This window comes from Venturia canescens, chromosome 8, assembly GCF_019457755.1.
Source record: "Venturia canescens isolate UGA chromosome 8, ASM1945775v1, whole genome shotgun sequence".
Taxonomy (NCBI): domain Eukaryota; kingdom Metazoa; phylum Arthropoda; class Insecta; order Hymenoptera; family Ichneumonidae; genus Venturia; species Venturia canescens.
Genome location: NC_057428.1, coordinates 12,786,117 through 12,805,008, shown reverse-complemented (window position 1 = coordinate 12,805,008; position 18,892 = coordinate 12,786,117).

The following is an 18,892-nucleotide window of genomic DNA, read 5'->3' as shown; positions in this document are numbered from 1 at the left end:
ATCTCCTCGCTGGGAGATTGTCTTCCTCCGTCGACGGAACGACGTAGACGCGCCAGGATCACGTCGCCTCTGCTCGTTCACCTCGTCGTAGTTTCTCTCCGATGATATGCTTGTGGTTTTCAGTCTTGCTTCCTCCGTCTTCATCTATCGGCTACGGTATCTCGCTCCATCATCATCACCGTCTCGTTCCTCTCTTCCTTTCTCCGCTCCGGTTGCTGGGTGCTCGATAAAGCTTCCGTACGAACACCTTGTTCGTTGACGACAAGAGTTATGCCGTACCCGAGTTATTTAACCCTGATAGAAAGCACTTGGCTGCCGCAAGAGGATTTGCCTCGACGATTATCCTGAAATTTCATTATTCCCGCTGGGCCGTGTGCTAGTTCAATGGTTCTCGTCTCATCGGCTCGTGGAAAGCTCCCAGCATCGCTCTCGAGAGCTATAAGATGGTGACCTCGGATGGAATCGACATTTCCTGGATGGCAATTTCACTGCGAGAAAGACACAATTGTCATTGGAACGGATCTGTTTAAAGTTCCAGGAGCATTTCTACCAGGCGTAATAATAAGAAGAAGATTCTTGACGAGGCTCTCTCATGGCAATTAAACTTCGAATCTCCTTTCGATGATTGTTCTACAGAATTTTTGTTATGGGAATCCGCATGACGGAGTCTATCCATTTCCTACGAGAATTGCGTTACTGGCCCACGGGAACGGGACACGTGCGTCGGTTATGCAATACGGAAGCTAGCCCAATTCCTGTAGCCAAACTGTAGCTTCCAATCGCTGCAGAGTGTTTTTTTTCCAAATCGTCTTTCCATTATTTTGGAACAGGTTAAACTGCGCTGCGGTAAAGAATTTTCAGTCCTCCGTCCCCCGGTCCACTTCTCACGAGAAAACGTTTTTTATTTCTCAGCTTACAACGGGCTCGTCAAAGAAACGATATCGTTTAGAAAACTATGAAGTTCTTCTTCCATTGTATCCCATAAGCTATCGTGGCCTATGACAAAGGCCTGCTTCTCCCTCGAGCAGGCCAAAGAATCCAAACTCTCCCAACTCTCGCTCCGCGGCCACGTAGATACTTTGTATCTCTCGAGTTTGGATTTTTGCCGGTTCGTATACTCGTAATGTGTAACTCTGTATAGGATACGTACACGCGTTAACGCCCCGACGATACCTAATTGGGTGCCCACCCCATGCTGCCCCATTATTCCGGGTGTCAAAATACTTCTCGCTTCTTTTCACCGAGGGTCGTTCCTGCTGTTGGCTCTTCCTCCTTTCTCTTTCTCTTTTCTCTTTTCTTCCTCTCGGCTCTCTCGTGCGAGCTCTGTGTGGGCACACGAGTGTGTCGAACGCGACCGGGTGGACGCCGATTTGCCTGCTCCCATCTCCGTACTCTTATAATCCTCGAGGCTTCGCTTCACCGCGATGTGTTCACATCATCAACCGCAGCGACTCCATTATAATACGACTACGATTTTAGGAGCCGAGTGAGAAAGACTCGATGAGACGAAATGATCCATGTGTGCGAGTGTGCATGCGGAGGATTCCGCTCGAAATCGACGACGTGGTCGTGCTTTCCAAACTCCCTTAATTCATCGTACAATGTTCTTCATCGTTTAAAGGTATGGTGAATAAAATAATTGGAGAGTAGCAAACGAGAAAATGGGAAAATTTGCTTTTTCCTGATTACCAAAATCTTGTGAATTTGAAATTTTTGAACATTTCTTTTCACTCTCGTAAAGCTACGAGTCGATGAGTACTTCAGTGAGGGAGTTACGATTGCATCGTAAATACAAAATTCTTTGTTTAGCCATCCTCGATATTAACGAGTGACGAAAATTTCTCGAAAGCGAATTGTTGAAGAAGACAATAAAATATGAAGGGGCTAGCGATGAAAATAGGGTGAAAAGGTTTTTCTCAGTGTGCACAGCTTTTCATAGATTCAACACCTCTCCTATGCCATCTAACTCCGAGTCTCTTTCAATTTTCTACAACGGAGTGTATTGTATGTGGATAAATATATAGAGATATCGACTCAACATCCGGATTGACACTTTGCTGTGGTACCAGTGGAGGTATACGCACGCAAAACAATTCGTAAATCGTGACAGTATACGTGGGTGGTTGAAAATATCTGAAATACGCTGAGAGAAACCACTTTTCACTTGACGACGTACCGAGGGAATTTTTCAAGCGCGAGAGATGATTTCTCGCCCGGGGTATTTTCTTCATAACCAGTTCTCCGCGCTAGACCCGCGCCAGCAGGCTATTGAATTTTTCATTCTTCTTTTCCTCTGTCGTTTTCTCCTATGTATTCTTTCCTCGTTCTCTCTCTCTCTCTCTCTCTCTCTCTCTCTCTCTCTCTCTCTCTCTCTCTCTCTCTCTCTCTCATCTAAGCGACGACGAGAGAGCGAATTTATTATTATCCGAGTCACAAAATTGTCGCATAGCCGGAGGAAACGCTTTACACGAAAACATGGGATATTCCATCACAATTGAATCAATTATTTGCAGAAATTGCGGCCCGGAGAAAGAAAATAAAGGTACGTGGTGCTTTCGCATTTGAAAAATTCGTTTAAACTACTTTGATTGGCGAGCAACGTGTTCGATGTGGAACAATCGTTAAATAATTATAGCGCAGGTTGATTGGAACGAAACAAAGAAAACATTTTGCTGGCATCGAATGCAATATATTTTCGCGTTCTTTCTATTCGGTGCCTTCCATTTAAATCAGAATTTTTAAGATAGCTCATGCACGAAACGATTTTCTTAATAAAGTCTTGACATTTACACAGAATTTAAATGGATAGTCGACTGACACGCGCATCAAATTTTAAGGGGCTCCGTCTTATTCGTTATTAAGATAAACGGGTTTAAATATGAAGAAAAATACACACAGGGTTATAGAGGCCATGTGTAAAAAATCGTTTATCTTTCTATACAACGAATGAACGCTTCCTACGAAGTTTATGAAAAAGTACATAATAACAATGAAGTGCATAATGAAGGTTTGGGAAAAAATTAAAGACGATTGTTTTACTAGTAATAAAAATATATTACGTTAAAGATTGAACGAAATTGGTAATGTGCACTCGTATAACCTCACATTTGCTTATTTCAGCATTTTGGGTTTTCTTGGCTTGGCCTGTCATTCCTGTCATAACCTTCTGTCTTTTTATCAATACTTTTTTCTTTGTGCTCTCTAATGCGATTTTTTACATAAATAACTAAAGTATTTTCACTGGGGACGAATGAAATTTGGGGTTCAGTCAGTGATGGATCCCCGATTAATTAATGGCTCGTAATTTCATTCGCCAAAAGATAAGTTGGAAAAATGTATATTTACAATTTCGAAATAATGAATCTGACATTAATTCGAAGTGATATATCTTTAATTATGGAGTAAAAATCGATCCAATTTGGACACCCATTAAATACGATCCTTCGAAGATGAATGTTTGCATTCATCTTCGGTTTTATTGACTAACGTCCACGAGCATGGACCAACCGCAAAGCAGCTTCGGATTTTTCTGCATGGAGCCTCTGCGCCTCATCCGCACGTGAATAAAATGAATTTATCCAAGAAGGTCTTTTCCACGAATCGGGTTGCTTCTATGGCGTTTGGCTAATGCAGTTACGTCGGCAGTCTCGATAATTGGTGATAATTCGATGAAACTTCGTTGAGACGCTCATCAAGCAGGGTCTTATAGGGTGCTTGGCGAAATATCCTTTCATTCAATTATACACTCGATTTCGATAACGCAATTATCACATCTACTGCATGCAACTAAATATGAATATCAGTATTTTCAAAAGGAAATGTCTAACGTGCCGGAGATGTGATAAAAAAAGTCTTTCCCAATCATCGGATTCGTTGAAAAACTCGGAAACAATCAGCAATCGATATAATTTGTGAGTGAATCCGAAAGCTCACAGAATTCAATGACTGATTCCCCGTTCTTATTGTTTTTCGTTCTCAAAGCTTATTCTCAAGTGTCACATGAAAGCAGATACGAGAAATTAAACGGGAGAGAACTATTTTCCACAAACGTTAAACGAATGTCGAAGCTGTTGAGCGTAGTGAAGATAATTGACAAGGAAAAAATGAGGCGTGCGAATGAGTTTCACCTGATTCAAGGAACTTTTAGTTCTATGTCAAAGCTTTCAGCTCTCATAATGCAAAATTTAAGGTTAGCGAAAAATCTGCACTACCGCGAAACGCATCAGCAGGGGGCTCCAGAAACTGTGAACTTTTGGCGACATTAACGATAGCGAAAGCTGTGCACGCTTGGCAGTGAGGACTTGGAAAACTAAAAGTGAGAGTTTACCGATCAGAATAGAACGTGCAAAAACGTTGGCTTCCACTGTCTTTTGTCAATGGCAACACCGACCGAAAGTACAGTAAAAAAAGTTCGGTTTTCCAACGCCCGACACTCGACAGAACGGCGTAGAACTTTTTTCCACACCCCGCAAACACGCATCTCTGTGAAGCAACGTTCATAACACCTTCCATTTAAAAAGTCGGAAATGACGGAAAAAAGGGAGTGAGGAACAAGCTCCGTTGCCGAGAAAAAGAGAGGGTTTAAGTGCGCACACCACAGAGCAGAGGAGAAAATAATAAACGAACGTTATACACGGCCGAAGCCGGTACACGAACAAGTGTGCAAGAGTCTCGGATTGCATTCTTCGGTCTAATTAGGTTTGTTCGGTTTACGTATAGCGAGCGGTCCAATTATCGATAATTGCGTAAAGATGTCACTCCCTAAGCGGATTCCTGGCGGTTTTACGATATATTGTGTTCCACGTGGGTGTGTGTACGCGTCTGTGTGTGATTGGGGAAAGACTAAGCTGTGCCCCGTGGACCAGGCAACCGGATTGTGTGAGTCTCGTGTAACCCAACAGGGGAACCGTTACTTCACATTAAAATGCATCCCCCTCGCCTCCTCTCCTTCTCACTCGTTAATACACTCGCCTCGTGTACGTACACCTCGTTTTTCGCTATCGCAACACACCGCGACAACAATGACGAACGTTCCTCTTTTCACTATTTCTCTTTCACGTTTCTATGTTCTCAACACCCTGCGCGCGATAGCTTTTGTATGGGTTGACGCTAAATTTCCATGTATTATTAGCAGTAACAGACGCGTCAGGCGTTAACAGTAATAGACTTTCACGAAAAAAAAACGATTTCGTCCTGATTCTTCGTCCAATTAAGCCCCATTTATTCGTTCATTCAATCAATTATTTACGATAAAAATATTATCGCCCAAATAGAAGTTATCGTGGTCGACTGCTGGTACTTGGAGTCCTTAAAAAATCCCCGGAAACTTTGCATCCAACGAAATGTTACAGAGGAAGAAATGCTGCTTGAACAATTCGATGACATGCAGGAGGATGATTAAAGTAGTTTGGTTTAAGTATAGATTATTAATAAAATTAATAAACACTTGCATTGAGAATATTTTGATGATAAAAATGTAATAAAATGCTTTAAAAATATCATAAAAGATCAAATTTATACTTCAACTTGACTAGTTAACGATTGAGTCGATATCGGTGACACTCGAAATGCACATAATCTAGGGAACTTTTTTATTGTGCGAAAGAAAGTTTACATCGGTGTAATGCCACGGAGAAAAAGAAATGATCAATTCGTTAAAAAAAAGCGAAGCTACTAGACGAATGAAAGCACGTGAGAAACTCGAAATTGTAATAAGTGAAATAATTCAAAATCTTAACTATCATTCGCCGCGAAAAAAGTGGATCTTCGCCGTAGTTTATCGAAGGGCCGAACCACTTGCAAAAGTTATCAATTAGCACGATCGCTTACGGAAATATCTCAAATATCGTGGCTCCAATTAATAAATTTCGTATCGAAGTAACAGAGAAAATTGAATGAAAATTGCTTTTTGGAGCATTGAATGTTCATTTCGTGTTGAAAAAATAAAACACTTCACGTTTATTTTTCGCTTGGCGAAGGTGTTAGTCTGTGCAGATTAATGGTCATGTATGTGTGCGTTTGTGTGTAAATCGAACGTCACAAAATTTTGACAAGAGACAACTATTGGAAATCATACGGAACTGTATTCGATTCTCAGTACCTCGGGAAGTAAAAATTCCAACGTTCTCACTACTCCTTTTCAGAATTCATGCCACGGTCAAGCAGTTTTTGGCTGAGATAATTTGGCGTATATCTCTCTCGGAAAATAGCTAATTTAGCGACTCATACGTACGAGTTTATCTTTCTGTATTGCGGGGATAAAAAACTTGGCCTTTTCACGAGAGGCGTCTGGGTGAAAAATGAGGGCACAAATTATCTTTTTTGCTGAGCGTTTTTTTACTCGTGCTCGCTCTCAGCAGTTTTACCTCTGCGGTAAAGAGTTACGGCGCGCATCAGAGCAGCGCACAGTAAAAAAGTAATACAGCCCCGGTTTTCTCGTTGAGGAAAACGTGACATACAGAAATTGAATTAGCTTGCCGTGGCGAAATTGAAAAATCTCTTAAACCGAGGCAAAACTGCGGGCAAAAGAACTGCTCTCGGTTTTGCACTCTATATACGTACGCGGTACATAAATACATGTATATTGTATAAATAAGAACGGGTACATAGAGAAAAACCGACAAGGAGACGTCGGGAGAGTGAGGCTATGGAGAAGCACACGCGGGTGGTGGCGCGCACCAGCGCAAAACTCGTTTAAAGATGAAAGGACGGCTAACGACTTATTTTTGATAAGAAGAAAAAGTTAAGGCACTTTGCGGAAGGAGAGCACGGGAGGTTTGGCTCCGCAGCGAAAACGCAAGAAACGAATGCGGGGGATCGAAGGGCGGGGGGGGGGGGGGGGGGGGTGTGGGGCAACTGTGTATGTACAGGAAAAACCACCGAGTCGAAGACGAGAGTGCCAAGAAACTTGTACGTGAGATTACTAGAGAAAAAGGAGAACACACTCTCGTGCGATTTCTTGCTTTCTACTCTAAACTATTTTTCTTTGAGTTCACATCTTCCAAGTTCATTTCATCATACCGCCTTATTTGTGAAAACACAAATACTACGAATTCGTGCACTTTGAGATTCCGTTTCGTATGGAAAATATTCGCCAAAAATCATTTGTTTGAACTCAAGTAGCATCGGGTCATGAAAATTGTGACAATTCTATTTTGTGTTCAGCAAAATGACTAATTTTAAAGATCAAACAAAATTTATTTATACTTACATCATTCACAACACAATAAAATAAAAAAAAACTTTTCATTTTCGTTTCGAATAATTGTTTTCAAATCCTGTTTGTTTCATCGTACCAGTTAGTTCAATCGTTACTCGTTCGCTACTAAATAAATTCAACGATTTACCTCGATTCGCGAAAACTTGGAGAGTAATCGAGCAACGGAGAAATATTTTGCTCGAATTATATCCGTTGAAATTTTGAGATAGAGCTCGGTTTCCAATTTCTCGTTGCAAAGTAAAGAAATTTTTGAGAAATTATCGTCGCGAATGAAACTGTTTTTTGTCGCATCCCGAAAAATATTTTTTCCCAATTGTTGATACGCGAAAGCCCTCATTCCGTTGCGCAATCATCGACTCGTTAAAATCGCCTCTCTCCAGTATTTTCGGGATTCGTCATCCGTCAAAAAGTCACAATACCCAGAGGCCCATCGTCCAAACGGTGCGTCAGGAAAAGTGAGAGGGCAGCGAGTAAGCAACGAAAACACAACAGTTGGGCCAAGCTCAACTCAATTGCCATGTCAAAACGATGTGAAATGGGATTGATGTAATTTGGTTAGCCGCCCTTCTCCTAAATCCACCGTTTATATCCTCGTCCTATTCTCGTCCTGTTTTATACACACACGTCTCGCTACACTCGCGAATACAGCGACATGCAGAAAATCCAAGTGGTAGTCCGCTGATGTACCGGGTGTTTCGTGATAAACCAGAAGTTAGGACTCCTTGCTGCGGGGCTGATTCTAATGACTTATGAAGTCAAGCCAAATGACCGGGCCGCCCTTTCTGCCGCGTGTTTGTGTGCGTGTGCGCAAAACCTCCACCGAGTCAGTCCTAGCCACGAATTTGACGCGTCTGAATGTGCGCATTGGCAAATACAGGGATAAGAATTCGAGTGAGTTTATGGTGCCGTTGGAATAACTCGAGAAAATTGAATAGTCTTTCGCCCTCGTCGTTCCTAGGCCGTCAAACACTTATCCGTCCCTCCGTTTTGGCGAACCTTACTAACGTTTGAATCTTCCTTTTGGTAACACTCATTTGTATATTCGGGGGTCGGTAAATTTGCGTTTTTTCTACGATCTCATTTGATGGGGAATTATCGACGAAATGAGAGAGAAAAAATGAGACGAAGAGCGGTGCATCGAAAGTGGTCGGGACGATGCGAAGCAAATGCAACTGGAAATTCGGTGCTTTTTACCATCTCCTACGGGATTTTGGGCACGACGATTGCTGATTGGAAATAAATCGTTTCGTGAGTTCGCATGTATCTCTGGTTCGTGTAACGTTACGTCGTAATTACGCATATTTTCGAGTATTCGAAGGCGTGCCGAATGCGCTTTCGGTTACGAGGAGAAATGAGTGATTTGCAGAGATTAATCGGGAATCGGAAAGCGCGTCAAGCAAATCTACGGAGTTTACAAAAGCACAAAGCGGTGCGATGTCCAAACTGACGATCATTCTCGCACGCATCGACGTTTCCATTCCCCCGCACACTCTTTTTCCCTATACACGTTTGTATTTTTTTCGTACATAGATATATAGAGAGAGAGAGAGAGAGGTGAAATATATATTTGTAAGGGTGGGAGGTGGTCGGCGAGGGTGAATATTCACCCCGCGGGACTCGACACGCCCAACTTCGTTAAACTTCGATTCCGGCCGTTCTTGCCCTCACTCGCGCTTTGTCAAATGCCAGAGAAAAAGAGAAAGAGAAAGAGGGTCAAGAGAGAGGGCTGCTCTCGGGGCCGGAGCCCGCGCACACCTCTCTCGCTGCCCGATAATCGATTGCCTGGCGATTAAAAAAAGCAAACATACAGAGAGCCAGAGAGGGCGGAGGGAGAAGAAAAAAAGTGAAAATAAAATACTCGTGGGTGGGCAGTTACGCGACGAGAGCTTGTTATATTCGTGTAGTACTGGAGGGGATCGAGGCTCGAGGGATGAAAACGGTACAGGGGGTTGTGGGGGGGTGGGAATTGAAAATTGGCTCAACAACGATCGCACCTGATGGCTATTCCTATTTATAGTACACATTTGTGTGTAAACTATACATATGATTGCGTATTACAAGATCGTTTTGAGCTTTTTTTGCATGTAAAAGACTGCGAGCCCCGGCGTTGTTGACATCGTTTTTGGTGACAATGGGGAGCATCAATTTTTCGTCATTCCCGTTAGTTCAATTTCATTACTGTCCTCGTTTTCCAACGCAGGCGGATCGATCGGGACCTTTGACGAAACAAACTCGTTCCACGGAACTTTTGAGAGCCGCACAATTTTGTTCGAGGAATGAAAATGGAGCCGAGTTTTTTAATCAAACGCACGCAGCGCTGGAGCCTCTAAAAGTTTCTATGTACTCTGCTGTTCGCTCAAATGCTTTTTCGAGTTGGAATCGACGTGTTCAACTGTACGCGGATATACCAAAATGTTTTTTTTTTTTTTTTTTCCTTCGTTTCGTTTCTATACAAATACTTTGCGGAATAATGTTTTTAGTGAAATATATGATAAATGTAGTAAAAAAAATGAAAATGCCCAAAATGCAGCGGCAACCCTCGGGCACATGTGTGGATTTTCTATCCAGAAACTTCTCGAGTAGTATCTGTATATTTATGAAATACATGGCTCTATAGAACTCCGGCGGTTTTCTGGTGGCGGTTGAAAGAACCAATTTTGTCCTAATAGAAAAATCCCCAGCGCCGAACCCAATTTATAAACCCGCAAACATGGCTGGCTGACTCGCTTCGTAAAATGGTATTTGTGTAAGAATATGTGTGCGCTCGTGTGTGCGTACGAGCTCGTGGTTTTGTGTCGACGAAGAGAGGGTGTGCGGTTACCAAGTACGTTTTTCGTGCATACGTGGGAGGGGATGCCCACACGCGTATATCCCTCTATCGTCAGTTCGTGCTCCGAATCCCGTCACACAAAACCCCCGGCAGAGAGGCCAAACGAGACGAGCAAAACCCCGTACATCGAATTTATAAAAGCGCGCGCCGTCGCGGCGAAAAGCGCGAATTTTTCACTTGTATATACAGCGCGTGCACACCTCTTTTCTCCTGCTCCTCCTCCGCCGCCGCCGCCGCCCCCCCCCCCCCCCCGCCCTCTTCCGACTTCTTTTTCCTGCGTCATCGTTACGTTTTCATTACTATCCGAAAGGTGGCAAGAGCCTGAGTGGGGAGGAAAAAGCACGAGGTGTGTTGAAAAAAGGAGAAGAATGAACGCTCTGATGCTGTACGAACTCGTCGCGAGTTCAACGAAAAATGGGTATGGGGATTAAATCACGATGCAGGGAAGAAAAATTGAGGGTTTTTTGTATTTATGAAAATACTGACGATGAATTCGCGTCTTCTTTAGGCATGCACGACACGTTGAATGCCAATTTCTCAATTACGTTTTTCGTTTGCGAATTATATTCGTTTGAATATAAATAACTCACGAGAGAATATTTTAAAAATCCACTTTTTTATGCCCGACGAAGATGTCAGTTGACCACACTTCCGGTATTTTGTCATTCTGTTAATTTTGAAATAAATATTCTAGCAGAAAAATATGTCAGAGCTATTAAGGAAGATCATGCGTTATTTGTGATCCAAAAAGCAACTGAACTTTTTTGGTCTTTTGATGATCGAAGAAAATATTAAAATTTATTCTCGCAATTATTAAAGTTATGTGTAACTCATTTGTTGAGATTGATCGATTTTTGATATAATGATTACGGTGAAATACTTTTGTAGTTAAATCGTCAAGCAAAATGTTGTCATAATCTTTCACCGCGTTTGTGTCGTTATTATTCGTTAACCTTAAACGAAGGTTTTTCTTTTTCCATTCCCAAGTGATTTTTACCGGTAACAAGGCTTTCTCAGGAAATCATTGATATCTAAAAACATTTTATTTTCTTATTCTCGGTTTTGGCACCGGACAAGACTTTGTTTTGTAAAATATTTTTGTCCGTATTGCCTTCGGTTTCCTTTGATGCGTCTACATTTTGTAATGCTTTTTCCAATGTTCAATATCTCGTCGAAAAAGCTGCTCTGTAACAGAGAACAGTCAACGGTGTCATAAAATGTAAAACGCAGTTTTGACGATCTCGTCGATCGACGCATTTGGAAGCAGCTTTCCGTACGAGTGCAGCAAGTATTAATTACTTGCTTCTCGATAAAATCAAGAGAAAGAGATTTTGAGATACACGAATTTAGGGTCGAGCTGGGGTGCATTTGAGCGACGAGTAATCCATTCGTCGAAAAAGTGGAATACATATTGGAAAGCAGCACATGGTTTCTCAAAGGGTACTCGTATATCAGCTACAAAGGTATCCAACAGAGATAAATACCTCTGCGAAAGTTGGAGCCTAAACCCGCTCTACACGCCCCTTCGAACTATTCGATAAAACAGAGGACTTTGCGATCAAGTATGGCAGTGAAAATATAACACATTTATACGTAATGGACATGCACGATATTCGTATAGGTAGAGTACAAAAAGTCAGACAGCATATGGACCCAGCAGGAAGCTCGCTGGGTCCATCTGCAGCAGCGCCGATACAGACGAGATTTGCGAATGCGATAAAGGGTTTTCGGTAATCGATTTCGAATTCGATAACGAGACGAGCTGCCAGCAAGAGAGAAATAAGGTCAAATGGGTGTAGCAGCAAAAGTAATAAAGAGGACCCCGAAGGAGCACCGTCTGGATTAACGGCTCGAGATGTTACAGTTTGTAACGTCGTTACACAAAATCCATGGACGTGTGTTTGCACGTGATCCCTCAATCAAAGAACTCGACACCAGCATATCTCGAGGAGCCTGAAACGTGCTTGAAATGAATGAGTTATCCGCGACTTTGAACGAGGATCGAGTTTAAATTTGCTAATTGTATTAAGGAAGAAGCCTGGCGTGGAATACTACAAATTTTCGAGTAAATCCAAAAAGAGGTTCAGACCAGCGGTCATTTTTTTCTCAAATGCCTTCTTTCCAGACTGAATGCCAAGATGAAAGTGATTTCGTTTGAATGAGGATCGTAAATAAAATCGAAACTTTGCGGAGAAACCACGTGGAAGAAGGTCTGGTGTAGACACAAGTGTTGGTAGAAGACATTGGGTGGGTAAGATCGAAGAACACGCCCTCGCACAGAGGGCAGCAGAGGGTCGACGAGGCGTTGGTGTACCATAAAGTGTGCGTGTGTGTGTGTGTGTGTGTGTGTGTGTGCGTTGGTGGTGTATGGCTGACGATGATCGTTCACCCTTGGCGTGGGTGGATGAAGGACGCGAGCGTTGTAGTTTATTTAACAGCGCCCTGGGCATCGGTAAACACCGGGTTAGCGAATTGGCCCCGAGGCCAACAACCAGAGACCGAATGATAGTTAACGTATCGCTAAACGCCATTGGATAGCGAGCAGGCGCCCGCAACGCATGAAAGAGCGGAGAGAGAGAGCATCGAGCAGTCTCGCTCTCTCAGCGACGTCATCACACGTATCTCATTTTTCCACACATCGCTCTTTCGTTTCGTCGATTCATATGCGCATGCATACACGAACATGGAGACCCGAACGTTTTGTGTACAACACATAGGACACTTGTCCCCGTGAGATGCGCGAGGGCGAGCCCGAACGAGGGGACGAAATTTAATTTTGTGCTTTTTGTACGCCGACGAATCTCGTTTCTACGGGTGAATAACGTCGATGCCGGGGGCGGCTGCAAACTGGTCTGAAAAGGGACTGGGAAGCAGCCTCGATGAAACACGCTCTGATACAGTGTGTATAGATTTTTCATGACAATTCATCGGTTTTAAGGATCATCGGTTCGCATATTCACACTGCGTGTTTCATTCGACGCTTGTATCTCCGTTAAATATTTGCGCGAGGATCAATTCATCAAGGTGAAAATGGCCTGCTGGTGTTAGGACGCTGATAGAATGATTCGGCTAATATTTTGTGTCGTTGGATAATAGCTGGAGTCTTTAAATCCACTGCGAAAATGATTATCCCTGTGCATTCGTTCGTCACGAACCGATTTCGATTGGATGGATTATGATGCGTTTGAAGCACGAGGCTCTTTCACGCTCACGTGGCAAAGTTCATAGAGCCCTGAACGTCAACAGTTTTGCATGCAGCGTGTCTCTACTAGTTAACTTGATGAAATCATGCCACGATAATTAATGGTGCGGTTACCAAAATCCCAGAGTTCGGAGTTCATAACACACACACACACACAGCTATTTAGGTGGACGACCAATAGTTGTCAGCCAACTCCATATATCCATTACCGCACGCATGCCAAACGAGAAAGAGAGAGACAGCGGGAGATGAGGATTGCGAATTCGAGAGACGCGTTGCAAGGTTAACCGAACAGAGAGTGCGGCGAGAAGGCTGGCCGGCTACGCCGGTGAACAAGGCAAGCGATGCTCCAATTGGCTGGATCAAGACAACGGCCAGGAGCTGGCTGCGATGTGTACCCAGTTAATTAACCCCGGAGCACCGGTGTCTCGAAGGGTGGACCGGCGGAACGATGCTTCGTCACGTTTGTGTAAGTAAATCGAGAAATTGTCTGACTATGGAGAGAGGCAAAGAGAAGATGATGCCTTATTGGGAAGCTGGACAAGACGGGAAGCTGGACGAGATACAAGTTATTCGAGGTCGAGTGGAAGCTGGGGATGCTGCTCGCGGGAAGGACTCTTCTCGGATTTAAGGCAGTAGGGCCCGAGGATTGTATCAAAGGACCAAAGCGTCATTCTCAAATGACGAAGAACGTCGTAGGATGTTTTTGTAATTTCATTATTCGACGATTGTGCAATTGATGTGTAGACGCCTTTCGTCCAGAAGCCAATCACAGAGTCGAAACAGCACGCGGAAGAGAAGGGCCATCGGATCAAGCGATTCCCTGCTCCGCTGAAAACCCTTGATAACGTCCACCCACCCTCGGCTCCGAGTCTCTCGTCCGAAACAGCAGGAGAATGGGGGCAGGAATCCGATGCGCGACCAAATGGGAAGGACGGTTAAAGAGGAATAGCATTTACGATGGATAACAGATATGCGGTGTCTCTGAATCCACCGGATAATTAATTCCACTGATAGAAGCCCGCAGAATAATGGATGATCAAAGCTTAGCATTGTGATTCGGTAGGTTACCGATAGATTCTCCATTGGATACTGTACGTCAATTTGCCGAGCAGTGCGAACGGGGAGTATGCGGAAAAGAGAGCAAAAAATGAGTGCTCCCGTCGAAAAAAAACACGAGCGAAGAGAGACCCTCTCATTTTTCCTGGACGTAATTGAAGCACCCACAGCTACTTGAGGAGGGCTTTAGTATCGACATTGGAGATTAAGCGAAGGAGGAAGCTCTTGTTCCGGTGCGAAACAGCGGGATTAGGCGTCGGAAATCTCGAGAGATCCTCTGCTCTCACTCCTCACCCTGCTGCACCTCTCGCACCTCGGGGTAGTCGTGTTCCTACTGTTTGCGGGATACAGGGATGAAGCCAAGTATACGTACAACGAGGCCACCGCCCGCTGCGTGAGTTTTCCCAAACTTGTCAGGATGAGCTATACCGACAGAGTTTACACACAGTGCTGCAAGCACCCAGTTGCAAAATCCGCGAGTGTTTCAGTCTCTGGATGAAATACACTGGGAGCGTAACGCACAACAAATATCACGCTCTCTTTCTTACCGCTTTGCCAGAGGTTAGCCAGCGGCGTAAGGAAGCTTTGGGCTTACAGCGAGCAAGGTGGAGAAGGACGCGAGTATGTACAGTGGGTACGACAGTGCATCGAGCACGGGTCTACCACCCGCAGCGTTGGGATTCCCTTTGCGGTGAATCGCTTCGTTCGTTGTGCTCTCGTCACCGGTACATTTACTCCGAGGCCTCCGTCGCCCAGTATTTTACTTCTCGCGTTGTACACGTCGAACAACAACAAGCAAAATATTGAAAATCCCGAGGTTTGGGGGCTCAAGCGGTGCAAGTTAGGCCCTCCCGACACCGAGGCTTCAATGGGGAGAACTGGAGCGCTTCGAAGATTTCAATATGGCGAAAGATCCGGGGTAAACAGAGCGGGTGGTAAATCCTCTGATTCTATACTCTTCTGTACCTATAATATATATATTTGCACTTCACACTGCGCATTATGCATCTTTGGTAGGCCAATATAATGGCGCATTATGTGTTGTGTATAGTAGAAAATATGGCTTAAGGGGATACAGAGAAAAACGCGTTCTAGCGCCTCTAAATTCCGCTAAATTCTACTTAAATTTCCTCTCGCTCTCCGTCCTCGGCTGACGCTCTTGCGACGACACGTCCACTATCTTTTTTCTCAATTGGAGCGGATTTTCTTTTACGCCGGAATGAACGAAGTGTTGATGCGCTCTCGCGTTTTTTCTGCCCCCTCCTTCCCTCTTTCTCCTTTTCTTCCTCCGGAATGAGCCACGAAGAATGACCGCGACGAGGCTCGCAGGATTCGAGGATAAAAATTAGACTTATCTCAAGCCCGCGATCGTGGCGCCTGCGCGGCTAGGCTTCACCGCAGCTGCGCCCTCTTCGCTTAACCGCGGAATTCTCTTTCCAGCTCTTTATTCTCACTATACGAGCCACTCTCTCTTATCGAAAACTGCGTCGCAGCTCTTTCCTTCGATGCTTTTTCGACGTTCGTACACGGAGAGACTTTTATACGAATATTTACGATGAATTTTCTAGAAAAATTTGCTATGTTTTGTAGCAGCGCTGTTCTATATCGACGTTTCATTACATTTCACCACAGTGCATAGTAATTTTGATGCCGAAAGCAGCTCTCTCAAATTTTACCATGTACGACAGGCAAAATTTAGGTCTGCTACACTCTTACATCATTGATTGAAATTTTACTATGTGCCACTGGTTAATTTTCATGTTTATACGGAGCAACGCCTCGTATAATTGGTGGGCGCATGAATTTTGCTATGTTATCGAGCAAAATTCACTTAAAAGGGAAAATACGATGAAATTTTTCGTATAGCACAGAGAAACGACTGCTTTATTATCTCCTAAATTTTCATCAAATCATTTCATTATTTGCTATGTTTTTTATCAAAATTTGCTCGATCTTTATTTTTGATCTAGTACAACGCGTTATTTACTATGAACTGTGGTAATGGTTCCCCAAACTTTTGCATATTTGACACACTCTGTAGCGATTATTATTATAATATCGATGTGGTCCGACGTTACTATAAAAACATAGTAATTTTTGCTATAAAAATCTCTCGGTGTACATAGAATTCGCGAAATTGTGTAGAAAGTACGGAATTACAGACTCGCCAAAGCAAACGCACGAAAATTTCGTTTTTTCCTTCTCTGCTCTCTTCCTCCCTCCAAACAGTTATCCTGCTACTTCGAATTTGTATACACACTTCGTCTTAATCTCTCGTCTCACGTCCAATTCTTTCGCTCAAAAAGGGATTATTGAAAACAGTTTTGAATTACAGTCGCTACCGTGTGATCTGTATGCCGTGCAAGAGCTGTTTATTCTCAAATTCTTGCCGATGCTCTTTTCGTCGCTGAACCGCTTCTGTCGATGCACGTGAATCAAGAGATTTTCAATAAGCTTTCCACATAGATATAGAGCCCCGTGTATAGAAGCGTGTTTTCGATTGTTAACGCGGGCGATCGGATCCGGCCACTCGAAAACACAATGAGCCGAACACGCAGGGAGTCGCGTCAGCCTCTCTCTTCCTCGCTTACGATCGTCATCGAACACACGCGGTAAGAAGATCGCTAAATCTCCGTTGCTTTTTCTTCACGATTCCGAGAGCGAGGATACATAATGCGCGTGCGACACATTTTTTTCGAGCATTGACCGCGCGCGATCTTTGGCTCAAATTCACGTCGATTTTGGTACGGAAATCCTCAGAGGGAAAACTCCGAAAATAATACAAGTGCGGCACCCCGTGCACTCGAGCGGGCTTCGGAGAGGAATGAATGAAAAATCCCAATTGTATTTCGACGCGCATTTGTCCACCCCGACTATTTTATCGCTTCTTCCTATCGAGAAATCATTCTTCCGTAAATCATCGCTCGTTTCCATAGCGTCAAATCTTTCCACAAAATCAATATTTCTCAACTCAATAAAAGATCACGTGCCCGCTAATAAATTGAATAAATGAAATGATTTTTGAAGGGCACGCCGCGTCCGGGTCGATCGATCACGCGAGAGATTCGACATTCAACTTTTAGGATTTACGGGTGACACGTGGCTTGTCCAGCCAGTAATTTGACAGAAAAACGGGCTCGTTTAAATACTCCCTGCTCTTCAACGAGCAGTAAATATTGAGCGAAAAACTTGGTCCGGATTGCGAGGAGATCTGAAATTTTTCTCATCCCGATGTCCTGAATCCTCTCGTAAATTTTTTCCATCTCCTCTTATCTCGAGTATTTCCCTGTTCGGATTGCATTTTATCATAGCGGAATCCGATCGGAAGTTGCCTTTAACCAGATTCCATTTGTCACGATAAATATCTCTCGGAAATATATATCGCTCTTCGGAATCGCCTTGATGAAGCGATTTTACGGAAGGCACTAAGACTTTTCAGTAGCGTAAAGCAGTGAAATCAGAGTTCTTTGTTTCGTACCTGTAGCGCTGTTAAAATCGCACTGGCCAAGCGAAATGTCATCGCTTTTTTTCCGGGAGATTCGTGCCTCGATGTCTCGTGTTTTAGGTCTTACTGGCTCGTACACTTTTTGACCTTCGATTTAAACGTTCCTCCTAATTTTTCGGAATGCCGATGTTGACTGATACAGAGCAAAAAGTTTCCCAACTTTGCCACGAAAATCTTCGCTCCGATAAGCCTTATCTTCGATGCCTTCCAGAGAGGATTTCCAAGGTTCCGTATCCATTTTCGTCAGGAAAAACCATATTTGAGTGCGGACACTCTCGACAAGCACCCCGCAGGTCACTCTCATCGCATGTTTATCCCTCCGCAAAACTATCCCTCTGTCTTTCACTTAAGTACTTTCTTTAATCCTAATAGAGACTTGCGCAAAATATATTCGACCTTTTTGTTTCGGCCGGTCATCCGATTAGTGACGTCTCGTTCGTAGAAACCGATTTTTTTTCGTCCAATTAAGCTCAGCGTTAAAAAAACTGCACGGAAAAAAAATATTCCTTTTGTATAGTTGAGGAACGTATTATTTTTCAAGAATTTTCAAAATATTTATCCACCGATTACAAACAGCCTAGTATTTTTGAATTTTCCTATTTTTTTGTTGTTCTCCTGCTTTATATTTACTCATTCGCTTATATTTACTATATTACGCTTGTTTTTACTTAGTTTTACGTAGTTTTTTTTTTACTTAGTTAAGTTTAGATACGTTTTAGTCTAATGAGCTATGTTATTTTTAAGTTAGGCTGTTATGCATTATGCTAGAATATGTTACTTTTAATCTTCATTTTATTTTATTATTTACTTTTCACTTAATTCCTTCTTCATGTTATTTTTATTTTATGCTTTTGTATTCTTGTACCTTGTGCCCCATAGCTTTGCTAGGGCATAAATAAACCTATCAATATCAATATCAATATCAATATTTTCCATTCCTTCAACAGCTTTATGTGGATAGTAAAAAGTGATGCGCGTGAGAACTATATTTCGTTTCGTTTTCGAGTGTTATTCATCACGTTTATTACCGATAAGTGGAAATTTATTGTAAATCACAAATTTTCACTCTCGGCATAG